At 45.1% G+C, this 15,060-nt stretch overlaps 1 protein-coding gene across 14 annotated transcripts in view; it reads left to right on the forward strand.

The window, feature by feature from the left end:
• The window catches only part of sema6cb (semaphorin 6Cb), a 250,140-nt gene that overhangs the window by 86,751 nt on the left and 148,329 nt on the right, over positions 1–15,060 (forward strand). For 12 of the 14 annotated variants that reach the window (XM_086217684.1, XM_086217688.1, XM_086217687.1 and 9 more), the window contains one exon: positions 11,825–11,914. The exons of 1 other annotated variant lie outside the window; for it this stretch is intronic. The gene's annotated coding sequence lies outside the window, so the exon portion shown is untranslated. Of the gene's footprint in view, positions 1–11,821; positions 11,915–15,060 lie in introns of all 14 variants that reach the window. One more of the 14 variants, XM_086217689.1, reaches the window with a different exon arrangement.

The raw sequence follows: 15,060 nt of genomic DNA on the forward strand, positions 1-15,060 counted from the left end.
CCTCCTAACAAACGGCCGCTGTTGCTGCAGGAAATGTAACCATCCATCTTTGTGTCAGAAGTTATTTCCCTGGAAAGACCTGCCCGACACCCAGGGCGTCTCACCAACTCTCTGATTTGATACACACTCTTAAAAAGAACATTAGGCACTGCAGACATTTGTCTTGTTTTCAACACAAGAAGTTGTTACTGACATGTTGCGTCAGATTTCTGTCAAAATTGTCCTTCCTTTTGTCCTGAGGAGATGTTTGGCATCGACGTTCGCGAAACTACACCCAATCTGCCTTCGGTCAAATCTCACAACTGATGGAATGACGAGATAACGAGAGAAAACCAGTTTGATCCAGACATTATTGTTTTTTTATTTTTTATTTTATTATTATTGTTATTTTCATTCTTTGAAAAGGAAAATGTTGCTTCATTAAAGTTGGCTGACGAGGCCTGAGAGTCTGTCAGCTGAGTCTGTTTTGGCATCGTTCTCAGTAAATCTGTTGTTTAAACTCTGGAGCGTTGGACTGACTGCCAGACTATAAAATTTTAGCTTTCATTTAAGATTCAGCCGCATGTCTAAGCTCTTGCTTTGTGCAGTTTTAAGATAACTAAGTATTTTTCATGTAGTTTTATTGCGGTACGGGTATTTCCGATACGGCGACATCGATTCAGACTGATTTGGAAATGAGTGCATGGATAAATCTGGTGACGATCGGCGTGCAATCCAGGTTTGGCATCATTGAGCTGCTATTACGCCCCTCTTCATCTCTCTGTGAGTGACAGGACGCCAACTTCCTCATTCAGAACACCCCCCCCCCCCCAACTTAATAAGAAAGATGGATGCTTGCAATTCTTTGATGCAGAGTCACTGAGTGCCAGCCCACGTCCTGAGACGCCGTGGAGTCACCGTGGGAGTGTGAATGTCACACCTGCGCCTTTAAAATGTTCCTCCGCGGCACTTCACTTCCTCTGCACGGTCAAACACTGTCACCTTAACACAACATTCTTACTGTGAAACAGTGCATCATGTCATCTTCCCGACAAAGTGTGTTATTAGGGAGTTCTTCAATGAGCTTGTACCGTAGCTACAAATGAGATTCTATTATGTTGATCACTTCCACTCTGTGTCTCTGGATTTAATTAAGCTATCAGGATTAGCGGCAGGAAAATAATTATGATGCATTCCTATCATATATGATTGGAAAGACATCTGTGGTTGTCACGATAGCAGAAATGTGACTCTGAATTTACAGGCTTCTCGACATCAAAATGATAGCACGCATCTATGGCTGTGTGAGGGGAGCTGCGGGTTCACATGTCGCTGTCTGTTGCAGAGCGCCATGGCCCTGTAACTTCCACGCTGTCGGCATCACCGGCTCGGGGTTCTGTGTGAACAAGCGGAGCTTTGTAGCGCAGAGTATTTTAACTGCGCTGCCGGAGAGTTCGTGTAAAAGCGGCTGCTGGAAGTTGGCTTGGGATTTTATTTTCTTCAGATCCACTAGCAAACCTGCAGCTGCGCCTTCGGTGCCTTTGGTACTTTTTCCTGTCTGAACATTTTGGCGTACACTTGGTCGTGTTACTTCAAGTTGCCACCTGACCGAACCGCCCCGCAGCTCTGGAACTTGAAGTTGCTCAGACTTACTCTGGTGCTAGGATGCGCCGCCAACTGCCTTCCCACCGCTCACCATGGAGAGGCGCTTGGCTCAGCAGGGGGCAACTGATGATTGACGCGCTGCGAGCGGACAGTCGGGAGGTTGTAAAGTTGAAGCAAACTCTCTCTGGCGGCTGCAGAGCACTTTTGAAGAATGAACGTCCGTGCAGGGTGGAAGTTTCTGGCCGAGCGGGTCCAGAGTTGCGAGGACCATTTTTTTAATGTTTTCCTTTTGATCATCTGTCGCACTGCGATTATTGGACTTGTCACATCTTGGCCAAAGCAATTAGGATGACTGCGGGAGGGAGGGGTGAGGCGGGTGGGGGCCCTACTTAGTTACCATGGAACTAATTCTGAGTTATGATCATGTCTCATTGTTGCTTATTGCAGTTTTTTGGAAATGAGAATTTTTATGGTCCTGAAACGTGAAATGAAGCAGGAAATTAAAAACCTAAGATAAGTTCTTTTTTCTGTCCTATTTATCTGGAGCCGCTGCCTCCTCGCAGCAAGGCCCCATCATATCCAGTTCCTGCTCTGCAGTCTGCACACACTCACAAGGTGACAAGTATTCACATATTTAATTTATTTAAGTGTTCATAGAAAATGTGTTTTTTCCCCCGAGAGTTTGAAAATGAAATGGGCTTACACTGGCAGCGGTGTAACGTGACATGTGTAGCTTCAATGAGAGCCTTAACCGCATCTCATTTCCAAACTTTCCAAATATAGCAGACCAGTTTGACCTTGTTCCTTGAAAAGTTGGCCGGGGCCCGTCACACCTCCTCCACTCTGCACACTTTGAATGGACGGCATGAAGTTAAACTCCGCAAGCCCTAATTTCAAGTGAAAGGTTCTGATGGTTTATAAAACTCAGATTGGATTCCCAGCCCTCTTCCTCCCTCAGGCTCTTTATCCGATTTCTTATGCATGCGCTCTGTGCTCTGCAGATAGGAATTGTGGCTGATTTTCTGCAAACAACACTCTGCTTACCCTCATGCTTAAATCTGGAATGTGTTAAATTTAGACTGCGCAGGGCTCTTTTTTTTTTTTTACCCTGACTTTGTGTGCTTTTGTGGTGTTACCTGTTTGCAGGCATGCAGGGTTGGGTGTTGGCTGTTTCCAATCTATACTGTAGCTCTTGCGGTATTATTTGTGTATATTTTAGTGGTCACCATATGTGCAGCGAATATTTGGCTTGGACACGGCGTGTAAGATAAGTCTGCTCGCCTACACGTAGCTTGGTCATTTTGCTTCATTTCTCAGAACTCCGGGCTTGTTTCCATCGAATTGAGGCTATTTTTAAAGCTGGGGGTGGGGTGGGGGTTCGGTTAGTGTCATATGAATCCAAACTGGGCAGCGGTCCAGGGTGATTAAAACACACCTCCTCCTCTCCAGTGCCGTGAACTCTTCTCGTTCTGTGTGCGTGTTTGCTTTTCCGTCAAAAAAAAAAATTAAAAAATGCATCAGTGGTCTCATCTTGGAATGTTGAAGCATTGACACACAAAAGTCTGGAATTTTTGCTAGAATTAAACATTGCAGTCCTCACCTCTTAAACCGACGTATTTACAGCCATCCTGTTGATGCGGGAGCGAGAGTCACATGGTTACTTGATGAATGCAGGAGAATTTGTGTTCATGCAGCAAGGCAGGTCACCAACAGTTAAGAAGCAGGGATTCTGAGGATGAAAGAAAAAGCCACTGAGAACGGAGGAAGCTGGGATTCGCCGACGGATCAGCCTGGCGTGCTCGCAAGTGAGCCTCTACATTTGGTTTCCATTCCTTTTTACAAAAATTCGACCATCCCGCGGCTTAGAAGCAGGAAAACCTCCATGCGCCCCCTGCTGGAGAGCAACAGAATAATGATTATTATTTGCATTTATATTAACCATCTTACAAGACATTTACAGGAAGAAAAACACACAAAAACAACAACAACAGACACAGTAGATGTGATGAATGGATCTTGGCCGTCGGCTCCTGGAAAGAGCTCTCCTCCTTCGTCACCGTGTTGTTGTTCTTCTATGGTCAAGTTGTCTTCTGTTCATTGTTACTGCTGTTGTCCGCTTCTTCTTTTAAACATCAGTCCTGGCCAGGAGTTGTTCAGCCGCTCCATTCCTACAAGTGTTACAGTGTTTACTCCACCTTACAGCAAATAGGGCCAAAACTAATGAGCATTGATATTTTCTTTCATGGAAGACGTCAACTTCTTTTTTGTGAAAAAAAAAAAAAAAATCTGAAAATCGGCCAAGCTCACATCTTTACACTAAAATGCACCACAGCCCGGTGCTTGGATTTTATAACGCCGTAAATCTCAGATGTTAATAGACTTTTTTTTGTTTTTTGTTTTTTTGTTTTTTTTGACTGCAAACATTTAGAATTGGAAACATTGAAACTGGCTGTGTTCAGTTGTGGTGCCACAGGTCTTGAGCTCTGGTTCCCTGCACGCTCATTCACTCAAACAACCTTGTCGGGTAATTAATAGAACACAGCCATTTTTAATGCTATTTACAGCTGTGTTTTGATGGGTTTAAATGTCTCCTGTGAAAAGGTTATGTAGTGTTTTTCTTTTTTTTGTGTGTGTGTGTGTTGTTCTTGTTGTTGCTGCACTAATGACAGGTATTTTTTTCTCTCGCGCTCTCTCGATATACTAATTGTTCGTACGTGCTAAGCACCCCGAGGGCAACCAGGCAAGTTATTAACAAGCCTTAAGCTGTCAGTTGTAATCCGTCTGTTCACCTAATGAACGGCACAGGCGGTAAATCCGGCTGACCTTTCTCATGATTGATTTGTGTGGTAAATATGGTCATGAGGTCAGAGGTCATGTGGAATATTAGCAGCGTCTTTAAACAACATCACAACATTTAGGTTTTAGATTGTTATTGAATGTCTCACATCGGCTGTGGATTGAGAGAGAAAATTGGATTATTGTGGAGATGTAATCCTGTAAACAGTTGTGTGTGTGTGTGTGTGTGTGTGTGTGTGTGTGTGTGCGCGCACCTGCAGTGATGTGGATGGCTGTTGGGAGCTGACAAACATGTTCATTAATTTACTCTGAGGTTGCAAACATATTTCCTCCAAGACAGAGGCACAAACACAACAAAACACCTCCCACTCAGCCACACGAGCCTCAGTGCCGGTCCAGAGAATGAATCCTCCACGGCTGTTTGATGTCTCTTCATTGGTTTCCCACGTCTCCTCCTTCCCTTCACTGTCACTCCCCGTGGGGCAGTTTCCGTTGACTGATGGCATGAAAACTAGCTCAGGGTAAACAAAGCACCCACCACCAACCCATGTTATTGCCTTAATGTCACAACTCAAAGACAGGCAGCCGGATGAAAGGAGTGAGGGGGCAACGTACTCACTCTCATACTTTCACTCTCAGGCCATGTCTGACAGAAACCCTCCAGCTAAACACACACAGGCTGCAGGGGCTGGGTGAGCCTGTTGCCGCAGGAGGACATGCTAAGAAGTCCGGGAGCTTGACGCCTGTTGGACACAAGATGCTCCTTTGAGACGGGATTGTGCTCAATATTGCTGTGTTGAAGGCAACCCTGATATTTGGAAAATGAAATGTCAGTTCATTCATCTATTCAACTTTACAAGGGGCCAAGTACTCAGCAGTACCACTTAAAGTACTACAAACAAAATTGGAGTTCAGTGTAACTTCTCTTGGGGGACATTTTCAGCTCGCATGGGGAGTAACACCAACATGGTTGCGGTCACCATTGCACCTGCTCCTGGACTGGTGAGGGCGGAGCTAGTGAGCCATCCCTACGTGTGTGTGTGTGTGTGTGTGTGTGTGAGTGTGTGAGTGATACACACCATCTAATATAACCTTGGTTCACCAACCCTTACTTCTTGAAGATTCCCAACATTCAGAAAACCGCCAGCCACAGACTTTTAGCTGGAAGCTAACTGAGACACCCTCTACTTGTCACACCCCTCACACAGAGGTGTGTGTGTGTGGGGGGGGGGGGGGGGCAGTGGTATAGCATATTAAGACATAGATTACTGTGGTCATTTGTGTCGTGATTGGATCTCAGATTAAACCCAGAGTGTCAAAATGGATTTTTTGAATTATTCTCTTGTTTTCAAGGCTACCTTTTCAAGGTTGCACATAAACAACTCTGCAAATGCAAACTGTCTCAAGAGTTACCCCATTCACTAAAATATAGATCGCCACACCCGTTCGTCACGGCCTTCCCTGTCCATGGAGGATTGCTCTGCCTCTATATTTGCACCTCTTGGTTCAAAATGTCAGATTCTCTATTGGAGACGGATGACAGCAGTGTGAATTCTAGCTGTGTGTCGAGGTTTAAAGAAGAACTTAAACAGAGAAAGCTGTTGGAAGGAGTGCCCGTGATTTATTTAGACCTCTACTTTGATTAAAACCAAAGCAGAAGACAATCATCCATTCTCCTCTCTTGGCATGTGTTGAGTCAGTTTTTTTTTTTTTTTTTTTTTTTTGCTGGGTGACCCCATTATGTTGTGAAAATCACGCTAGTTTCATGGTTGAGCAACACTTGTGTTTTACTTTACTCAGCGCAGCAAAAACTTTCATGTTGAGTTGGAAAATAGGCTAATAAGCCCAGATTTACTGTTGGAAGAGTCGGTGCTGGCACGGCGCAGCAGCAGGCCATGTTGAGTTTTTGTGGGCTCATGAAAAGTTGTGTACAAGTGAAAGTCTTGACGAGTACAAACGTTTGTTCACCACCTCTGAGCTTTTTGACTTTATTGTGAACGTCAGGCTACGTTTGGCCTCCATATTGTGCACCTACGATCAGATAGGAGCGGAACATCCGGGCTTGAAATTGTTGCTTGTCTTAATGAACGACAAGCCTGGTGGGAAACCCCAGTATGGGTTTGGCGAATGCCTCCCGCCACTGCTGTGCTAACTCAACTCAACATCATGCAGTCAGAGCTGCTGGAGCGGACACAGCCCCGATGAACCAACTCTAAAACAGTGCTTGGGTCAAAACTATCGTTTTATATAATAGAAATTAAATTTAATCAAATCTCTTGTAGAAGTTTCTTTGACTGTCCAAACTGCAACTCCGCCCCTAACCCCGCCCTTCGCCCGTCTCACTTCCTGCAGGGCGCTCCCCTTCGGAGTCTGCCTCTCGCCAGCCAGGGCCCGTCTAATGTGAAAATTAAATATAAACCAAAGAGACTGACTGCTCTGTGGCCAACATGTGTGGGAGACACAGGTCAGCTACGGCGTCGAGGCGGCTCATTCACGACGAAGATCTTTTTAATTAGGCTATGTTCTTTTAATTAACCAGCCAGCGTAATGTCTGTGTCCATTTGTCACCCTGCTTTGTGCAGGCGGAGCTGTGTGAATATACTCTCTTTTGTAACCCCCCCCCCACCCACTTAGTTCCAGAGGTCCCTGCTTTTCCATTATATTTCCTCATTCACTCAAATGTATTTCTTCTTCTCTTTTAGATTAGCATGATAATACGCTTTGGAGGGGAGGGAAAGTGGCGAAGAGCCATTGCGGGTCTGCTCATCAAATTCACTGTGTGCAAGACTGTGGTTATCATTGTACTGAATGCACCATCAGTTAAACTAACAGCCTGAATTCCGACATTTATCTCCAATATCATAGACTGAACGTCAATTGCATAGGGAGCACAATGGCAAATTATGGGTTATGTCTTGCTCCTTTGAGTCTGTATCTCTCCCTGGTGTAATTACGCTATGCTAATTCTGCGCCCCACCCGGCTCCCCCATGACAGAAACAAGGCTACCCAATTGTTGAGATGTCAGAGTTGGGTGAAGTGAATTGAGTGAATAAATGTGTTAGTGTGCTCACCATCCTCCCTTTCTCCCTCAGCTTGGGGAGGGAAGATGGAGGAGGGTGGGGTGGGGGGGCTCAGCTGGAGCGTGTAGCTGTGTTTCCAGAGATGGGGTTGTGTGCAGGTCAGGACACCTTGAACTCCTCAGCTGGATTTATTGTCAGGGATGGACAGGGTCAGGCCACGCTCCTCCCCCAAACACGAGGACTTTGTTAGCGTCTGACACAGTGGACACAGGCAGCACAGACAAATCCGTGTTACGCTGTTTGAGGAGGACCCCCGCTGAGGTCAGAGGTCACGTGTTAAGGGAGGAGGGGGTTCCCTGTGGCATTACGCGGACCCTGATTGATTTTGTTGAGTGAAGTCGTGGAAGGAGGGGCGTGGTCTTCTTCTGGTGATGGCATCGAGGGGTCAAACCCACTTCCCCCGACCCCATGCGGTGAAGTGGAGTGAGGAATGCACTACAGACACTCAGTCACAACATGCGTGACTCTCTGCCTGACCGTGTACCTCAGCGGGTGTGTGTTTTCACTTTCCCTGAAACAAGACCCCGGACCACATGTTTTCCTTTTGAATGGACAGCCGAGCGGCGAAAGGGCAGGAGTGTGTTCTGTTTTCCAGATGATCACTGGGTCATTGGCATTTGCTGGAAGACAGAAGAGGCCACACTCTCCAGTCCCTTTGCCGGATCAAATCGTTGTTTAAAATCCACTCCCGTGGTGGCCATTGTCAGGTCTGTCATTCAGTCAGCACTGGGGATACACCTGTTGTGAAAGTCTGGGCAGGTAGCCGATGCTGATGCTAACACCCCACCACCACCACCCTGTTGTGCCACTGAAACACATCTTTTTGTCTTTTTTTCCTGTTTTTTTTTTTTTTTTTTTTTTACAAAAGGTGATAAAAAAGAGCAGTTTGAACATTGTTCAGCTTCTAGGTTCCCTGGTTTTGAATGATCTCAAATTCCAGCCGAGCGTGTGAAAGGACTGTTGGTCGTTCACATCGGCAGGTGAACAGCGGTGAACGCCGTCTTATCGGATGCCAGTGGGAGCACTAAAGGAGCAAGTTAGCATTGTTCTGGCTTCCTTGTCCCAAGGTTGACAGGGTTGAATCACTGAAATAAGTTCTGTTTTCGACACCTTTTGTCCTGAGGTCTGAATTATGGAAGCGAATGCCACACTCCTTCAGCACGCTGTTATGCGTCTTATGTAAGGTTGCTAACAAGCGGTTAGTTGGAACTACAGAGGTTGTTGAGGCCGTTTTAGGTTCGGACCTCACTGGCGGAAGAAGAGGAGGCGTAAAGCGTAGTTGTGGTGGTGTTTGCGTTGTACTTCCGTCTTTACACTTTTGGCGTTGATTTGAATTTGAAGATTGTCTTGCTGAACCAACGGTCTGATAAACTTTTGTTTGCAACCATTTATTTGTTTGCAAAAATGCAAAATCTATTTTTAGAACGTGCAGAATTTTACGGTCTCAAAAACAAAATAATATTGAACCCAGTGAGGAGTTAAAAAACACCAGATACAGAAATGACATGCGTCAGGCCTGCCTATGTCCCCCCTGTCCCCGAGGATGTTTTGATCAGTGGGAACGTGGGATGGACCTGAGCCCGCTGACCAACCAATCGACCAGAAGACTCCAGCCCTAATCTCCCGGGAACAACTGTAATTATATAAATTAAAAGTTCACCTTCATCCAGTAACTGCTATGCCACCATGCCATTTAAATGTCTTCCATCTCCTCAAGTGAAATCGAAAAAGGTCACAGTGAGACTGAAACAGAGAGCTCATTGTCACCCTGAATCCTAGATTTTCCCTTTCGGGGCGGCAGTGATATTTGAAGCCAACTTTTTTTTTTTTTTCCCCTGCCTGAAGAAGCACCAAACGTTAGCGGTTGTCATTGTGTCTTCTCACTGAACCTCTGAATAAACACGGAGCCCTTCAGGACATTCAGTGATATTAGAGAGCTGATCCAGGCTGACTCGCAATCAATCTACAAATAGCCACGCTTGAATGGGGTTGCTTGTCTTTGATTCTCCACAAAGATATCATTACTTTTCTTCGTTTCTGCTCCACGGTCAACCAAATGAACCCGAGCAACAAGGCTCCTGTGTATGCAGAAAGAGCGTTTATGTAGTCGGAAAAAGAAAAAGAGCTGGGAGGATGATGGTTTTAGATTGGTCGACCAGTGCAGTCTAATTGATCCATAGAAGCTTCTAATGTTCATCCCTGAACTAAATCGGCCCCCTGGAAGTTTGATCCAGGATGACAAGTGATTAAATCTTCCTACCGGGGTCTGTTGACTAGTCAAACTGCTGCCAAGGTAATATTAATATGGTGTGGGAGTGGGAGTGTGGGAGTTAGGGGTGACGTTTTTTTAAAAGCTTTCCTCTCGTCCTCTGTTCACCGGGCCAACATCATCCAAATGAGCGCATTCAGATGGGAACATGCTGCTGGCCGCGGAGCGAATCATTTCTCCCAGTGTTTCTCTGAACACCCGTTGCTGTGTCATCTTGTGTCCTTGCATCCATTTACTGAATCAATACTTGAGGCATTTCACCAGTGTACGAGTTTGAGGAGTCAATTCATCCATAATTGATCCTGCAGATGACGTAGGATAAAGATCGTGGGAGTCCAACCAAGCAGAACAAACGTCCGGTCCAGAGGCCAAGCATTTACTTGATTACACTCTCATTTGTGGTTCCAAGTTGTTATTTTCATATTGCTCACATTGAAGGGTACTGCTTATGAATTTCTCCAGAGGTTGAGTCAGAGCCCCGGCTGGACCTGAGTACTTTTTCCCCAGTCCCCAGTCCCCAGTCTTTGCCGCCACCACATTTCGATGTACCTTTTTTCAGCACTATAGAAAAACAAGCACCATAGCCTTTTCTGTATTTTGGCTGTTCCGTTGACATATTTATTGTGTGTATTAGATTGATTGGTTCTGTTGATGTTTTTTTTGGGGGGGGGGGGGGGGGGTTAAAGATTCTGGAGGGCCACTATGGGGAAATACCACCAGCAGAAACACTGGACTTGTGAGGTTCAAAGTTTTTCCAAGGGTGAAACAAATCCCCACTCTTTGACCTTTGCTTTCTGACATGGGCGGATCAGAAATGATGGATGGATGAACGCCGGCATGCGTTCAGCTGTCTGGCAGTCGTTCCGAGCGACTAAACCTTTGCTCGGTTCTGCTGTAAAACCCTAAACACACTCTCCTGAATTCATGCCAGTGCACGTAGATGTAAATTGGAGTCTGGAAACTTTTAGTGCTTCAGAGATAAAGTTGGTTGTTGCTTTGCTGGAATGCGCTCTCCTCTGCGCGGGGCCTTATCTGCCTGGGTTTATTCCCCGGTAGAGCCCTTGTTGATCATCATTTTGCTCTGTACTACCAAAACAAGGAAATGGTGATGACATTCGTGTCTGTTCCAAAGACAACTTGATAGCGTGAAGGAGAAAGCTCTGGAGCCGGCTTCGCTGTAACCTTAAGTGAACCGTCGTCAGCATGTGGCAGCCAGCTGGTCTGCTCCCTAATCCAGAGGATGCTGCCGCTGCAGGTCTTCTGGGCCCTGCTACTTGAAATGTGCTGTGCTTGAGGTCAAAAACTTCATCATCACCATTTGCCAGCATTAGTCTTTGTGCTGGTCATGATCCAACTAGGTCAGTGTTTTTGACCGTGCCTCCAAAAAGCTTAATGTATAATTATGGCTATCTTTCCTTTGTTGCTTGTACAGAGAGTTGCCTGGCTTTCACGGAACAATAGTCAGGTTAATGAATTTCTAAAATAAAAATGATACAGATGCCTGTAGGGGATGTCAATTTGAATTTTGCACATATACCCCTCTGAGATCACCCCCTGGATGGCTTTTCCATGCTCAGTGTTCATTTTAAAATCAAATCAGCAGTGAAATGTGTGAATTCAACTCGATGTCGAGTAGTAGTTTCCTCAAAAGTCCCGCCCCTTGAGAATATGTTTTGAATTATTGCAAATAAATCATGTTTCTGTGTGCACTGGCAAGGTGAAGATGATTTCCTGGGAGCAGATTGCCAGAGCAGATTGTGTACTGAGAAGCCATCATCGGATTTAGCTAGTTTGAGCTCTGGGATTTGTCAAAAGATTTTGTTCACTTATTACAAATCAACTCATTCTCAGGCAGACATCGCCAACCAATTGTCACATTTTGTCGCTGTCTTGATGAAACTGAATATCCTGCGTTAATAGCCTCTCATTGTTATTCATAGTTTGGACTTTTTTGGTATTTGAAGGAAAATCCAACATGTTTGCTCTGACAGCTCATAGAGGCTTAGGCTGTATCACAGTAAGCTGCCTTGCATTATGTCTTCGACAAACACCGAGGTTACAGTGGACTCTTTATTTTATTTTTTTTCTCAGCAGACACACACCTGCAACATCTGCCGCCTGAACCAGTTTGATAAATTCTCCCGCTCGCTAGACGGCTGCAGTCGAGACCGCTGGAAAGCGAAGGTACGTCATGAATGCGGTTTCTATTTTCAGAGGAAATTCCTTGGGTGTAAAAGAAAATCAAATTTCTCAAGCTTGGAATCTGTCTTCTGTGATATTTCACTTGAAATATTTAGATTGAATTTGATGTAATGTGACAGTATGATATATAAGTGTGTGTGTGTGTGTGTGTGTGTGTGTGTGTGTGTGTGTGTGTGTCCAGGAGAAAGGGACAGAATATGGAGTTGATGGAGTTTTTTTTTTTTTTAAATCCTGAAAGAAGTATTTCATTGCTGGGAAGTCTTTGCTGTGGTGTTGGTAGCGAAACACTCTACGCTCATCCTTCCTCTGCTGGCTTTGGTTTCTGACATGGCGGACATGCTGTTTTGAATTTGTGATGAGCTCGATTCGACTGTCCCAACAACTGAACGTCCCGGGAAATGCCCCCCCCCCCCCCCCACCACCACTGTGCGAGGAGCTTTGAATGCTGGCGACATTTGCATACAAGCCACGTTGTAGTGATACAAAGTTGGTGGGAAGTCAGCAAAGTTTCCCTTGCGAGGCAGCTTTTTTAAAGGGATTTTTGACTCCGTTTCTTGTGTACTGTTTTTAATCAAATGTCAGGATTTGGCTTCTGAATATTTGGCGCTCCTTTTGTGAGTTTTCCTCTGTTGGAGCCAGAGCAGATTTGGTTTAAGGTCAGCTGGTACATGGACCTCATTTGCATTGCGATGAGCTTGCTAAGTAAGTAGTCGTGAAAGCTGCCATTATGCAGTGATCTGTTGCCCTAATAAAACATTCTCTCCCATCTACTAGGGGCAGTAGGGCTGTGATGAATTATATTCTGCATTATATATTGTTGCATATCCTAAATGTCTTGCCACGAGAGGTATTTTTGCATTATTTAAGGATGATTTGCAGTCCTTTTTACAACATTTCCATATGTGTGTCCAGGAGGTAGATTATGAATCCTCCAAGTATTGATGTTTGCATTTTCTCTGAATTTTTAATGTGAGAAGCAAATTCTTTGTGTAACTATCCGGACATTTTAATTGGGATCGATTCGTATTTGATGTTCAAGATTACGTTTTTTGGGGGGGATTTCTCTCTGTCCTGCATACGGTGTACTTCTTCTGTTGCATGGTGCATTTTTAAAATTGTTTTTAATTTTTTTGTATTATTGAAATCAGTGGTCTGAAAACATCGACTCAAGGCTTACAAGGCTGTAAAGACACATGTTTGGGACACATGACTTCCTCTTAAGATGAATGGATGTGTACATGCCAGACAAGTGAACCGTTCCCTCCTGGCGGATGTCCACTGAGGTTGTCTATTAGTAGTCGTAGAGGAAACAACTGAAATATGTCAGAAACCTGTCGGATCACTTAGGGGGCACTACTGTGTCTGGACGGGCATTTCCCCAGCGAGCTTATACTGCATGTGGACAGCAGAGGACAGGACCAAGGAGCGCTGATGACAGGGGGCCTCATGGGACTGCTGGAGACAGATGGCTGGCCAGATGCAGGCCTGCTGCGACCTTGAAGGCACCTGAAGGTAAAAAAAAAAAAAAAAAAAAAAAAAAGCAAAAATGTCCCAAAAGCAAGTGACGACGGACAACAGGAGTGGCAGTTCAGTTGTGTACGACAGTGATGATTTTCTGCCTCTTGGTAAAGCTGTCGTTGTGTTGCATTCACGTTTGATCGCACAAACATACATCGCCGTGCAAACAGTCCAAAATGACCTCTTTGTATCAACTGGTGATGCGAGCAAAGAAGGTAAAACGCACAGCGGCCAAAACAGTAGCTCTCTGTTGAACATGATTCGTTTGCTTCTGTGCGTTTTGAGAGAACAACGCCTCATTTGCGTGTACTTATGTGCCGCCTGTAAAGCCTCATATACAGAGTTTGCCAGGGTGAGAGAGACGTGTGGAGCATCAGCCCGGGACACTGCAGGGGAAGCAAGAACCTGCTAGCTCGTTTTTGCTAGCACGCTAACCACGGTCAATGCAAAATCCACAACAAAGATCGAAGCCAGGTTACAGTTTTGAAGCACGTAGGAGAATATCCCGTGGTTTGCTCACCACTGCTGTCAACATCGTGATTGTTTTACTGAATTTTGAGGATTATTCTCTGACTACAATTTTTAACCATCACACATCAAAGCCAAATCATTGATTCCAAAGTAATGTATATGTTTCAGCATCGGACAATAAGAAAAACAAATTTTAGTTTAGTTTTTTTTTTTTAAACAACCCTCCCGCCCATTGAATATGTTGGAGTTTACAAGATGCTCCTGAATGCACCACGGGTGTTTAAGATGCACGATACGTCCTGGCGTAATGCGGTAACAGCTGGATGTTTGTGTGTACGTGTGCTTGTGTGTGTGTGTGTGTGTGTCTGTGGAGGTAACGAGTCACGGTGCAGGTGAGAGAGCAGAGCTTAACTTGTAGCGTTCAGTACAACTTTTGCCTGGCGCTCCTTCACATCTGGAGCGTTTCCCCGCAGCTTCACGCCATTTTTGCGATGCACATAAAAAAGACGCACCGTGTGGACGCGAGCATGAATCATTAGCTACAAAGCTTTTAATACACGACTACTTACCTCCCAGTGTGTTGCCAAGTGGAAAATCTACCTGCATCTGGTGCGTGGTGGGTGTCAGTGTCAGACTCTGTGTGTGGTTCATTAGAGAAGCTGGCTTGAGCTCTGTCTTGTAGCTCTGATGCATCGACTTAAGAGGAAATGATCCCAATGTAATTCTGAGAATATTGCATTGCTGTCAGGTTTCCTCGCACCACGTGAAGAAGTTGCAGCTGAACATAAACAACAGTGTCTCTGTCTTATGTTTGACTCTCTCCCTCTAAGTATGAGGAAGGGGCCACCACCAGATGCTGGAAATCACCCTTTCATAACCTTGTGGAGTCGTTTCTTGCGTTTGTGAACCTTGTTTTTGTTTTTAAGAGGGGGAAAGTACTGGGCCTCTCGTCAGTGAGAACTGAGTGTGGTTGCCGTTCTATTTTCTCCTCGGCGCTCGATTAAGGATTAATTCCAATTTGATTTAATCTGTTATCATATTCTAGGTTTATCAAGTAATTGGTTGATTGCCTGCTGATACAAATCTGGCCCTTTTCACGTGGTCGCACTTTGTCACACCTCCCAACTTTAAAACTGTGC

This window comes from Aulostomus chinensis, chromosome 11 (assembly GCF_037954235.1).
Source record: "Aulostomus chinensis isolate RoL2024-O1b breed Wild chromosome 11, RoL_Achi_v1.0, whole genome shotgun sequence".
Lineage (NCBI taxonomy): Eukaryota > Metazoa > Chordata > Actinopteri > Syngnathiformes > Aulostomidae > Aulostomus > Aulostomus chinensis.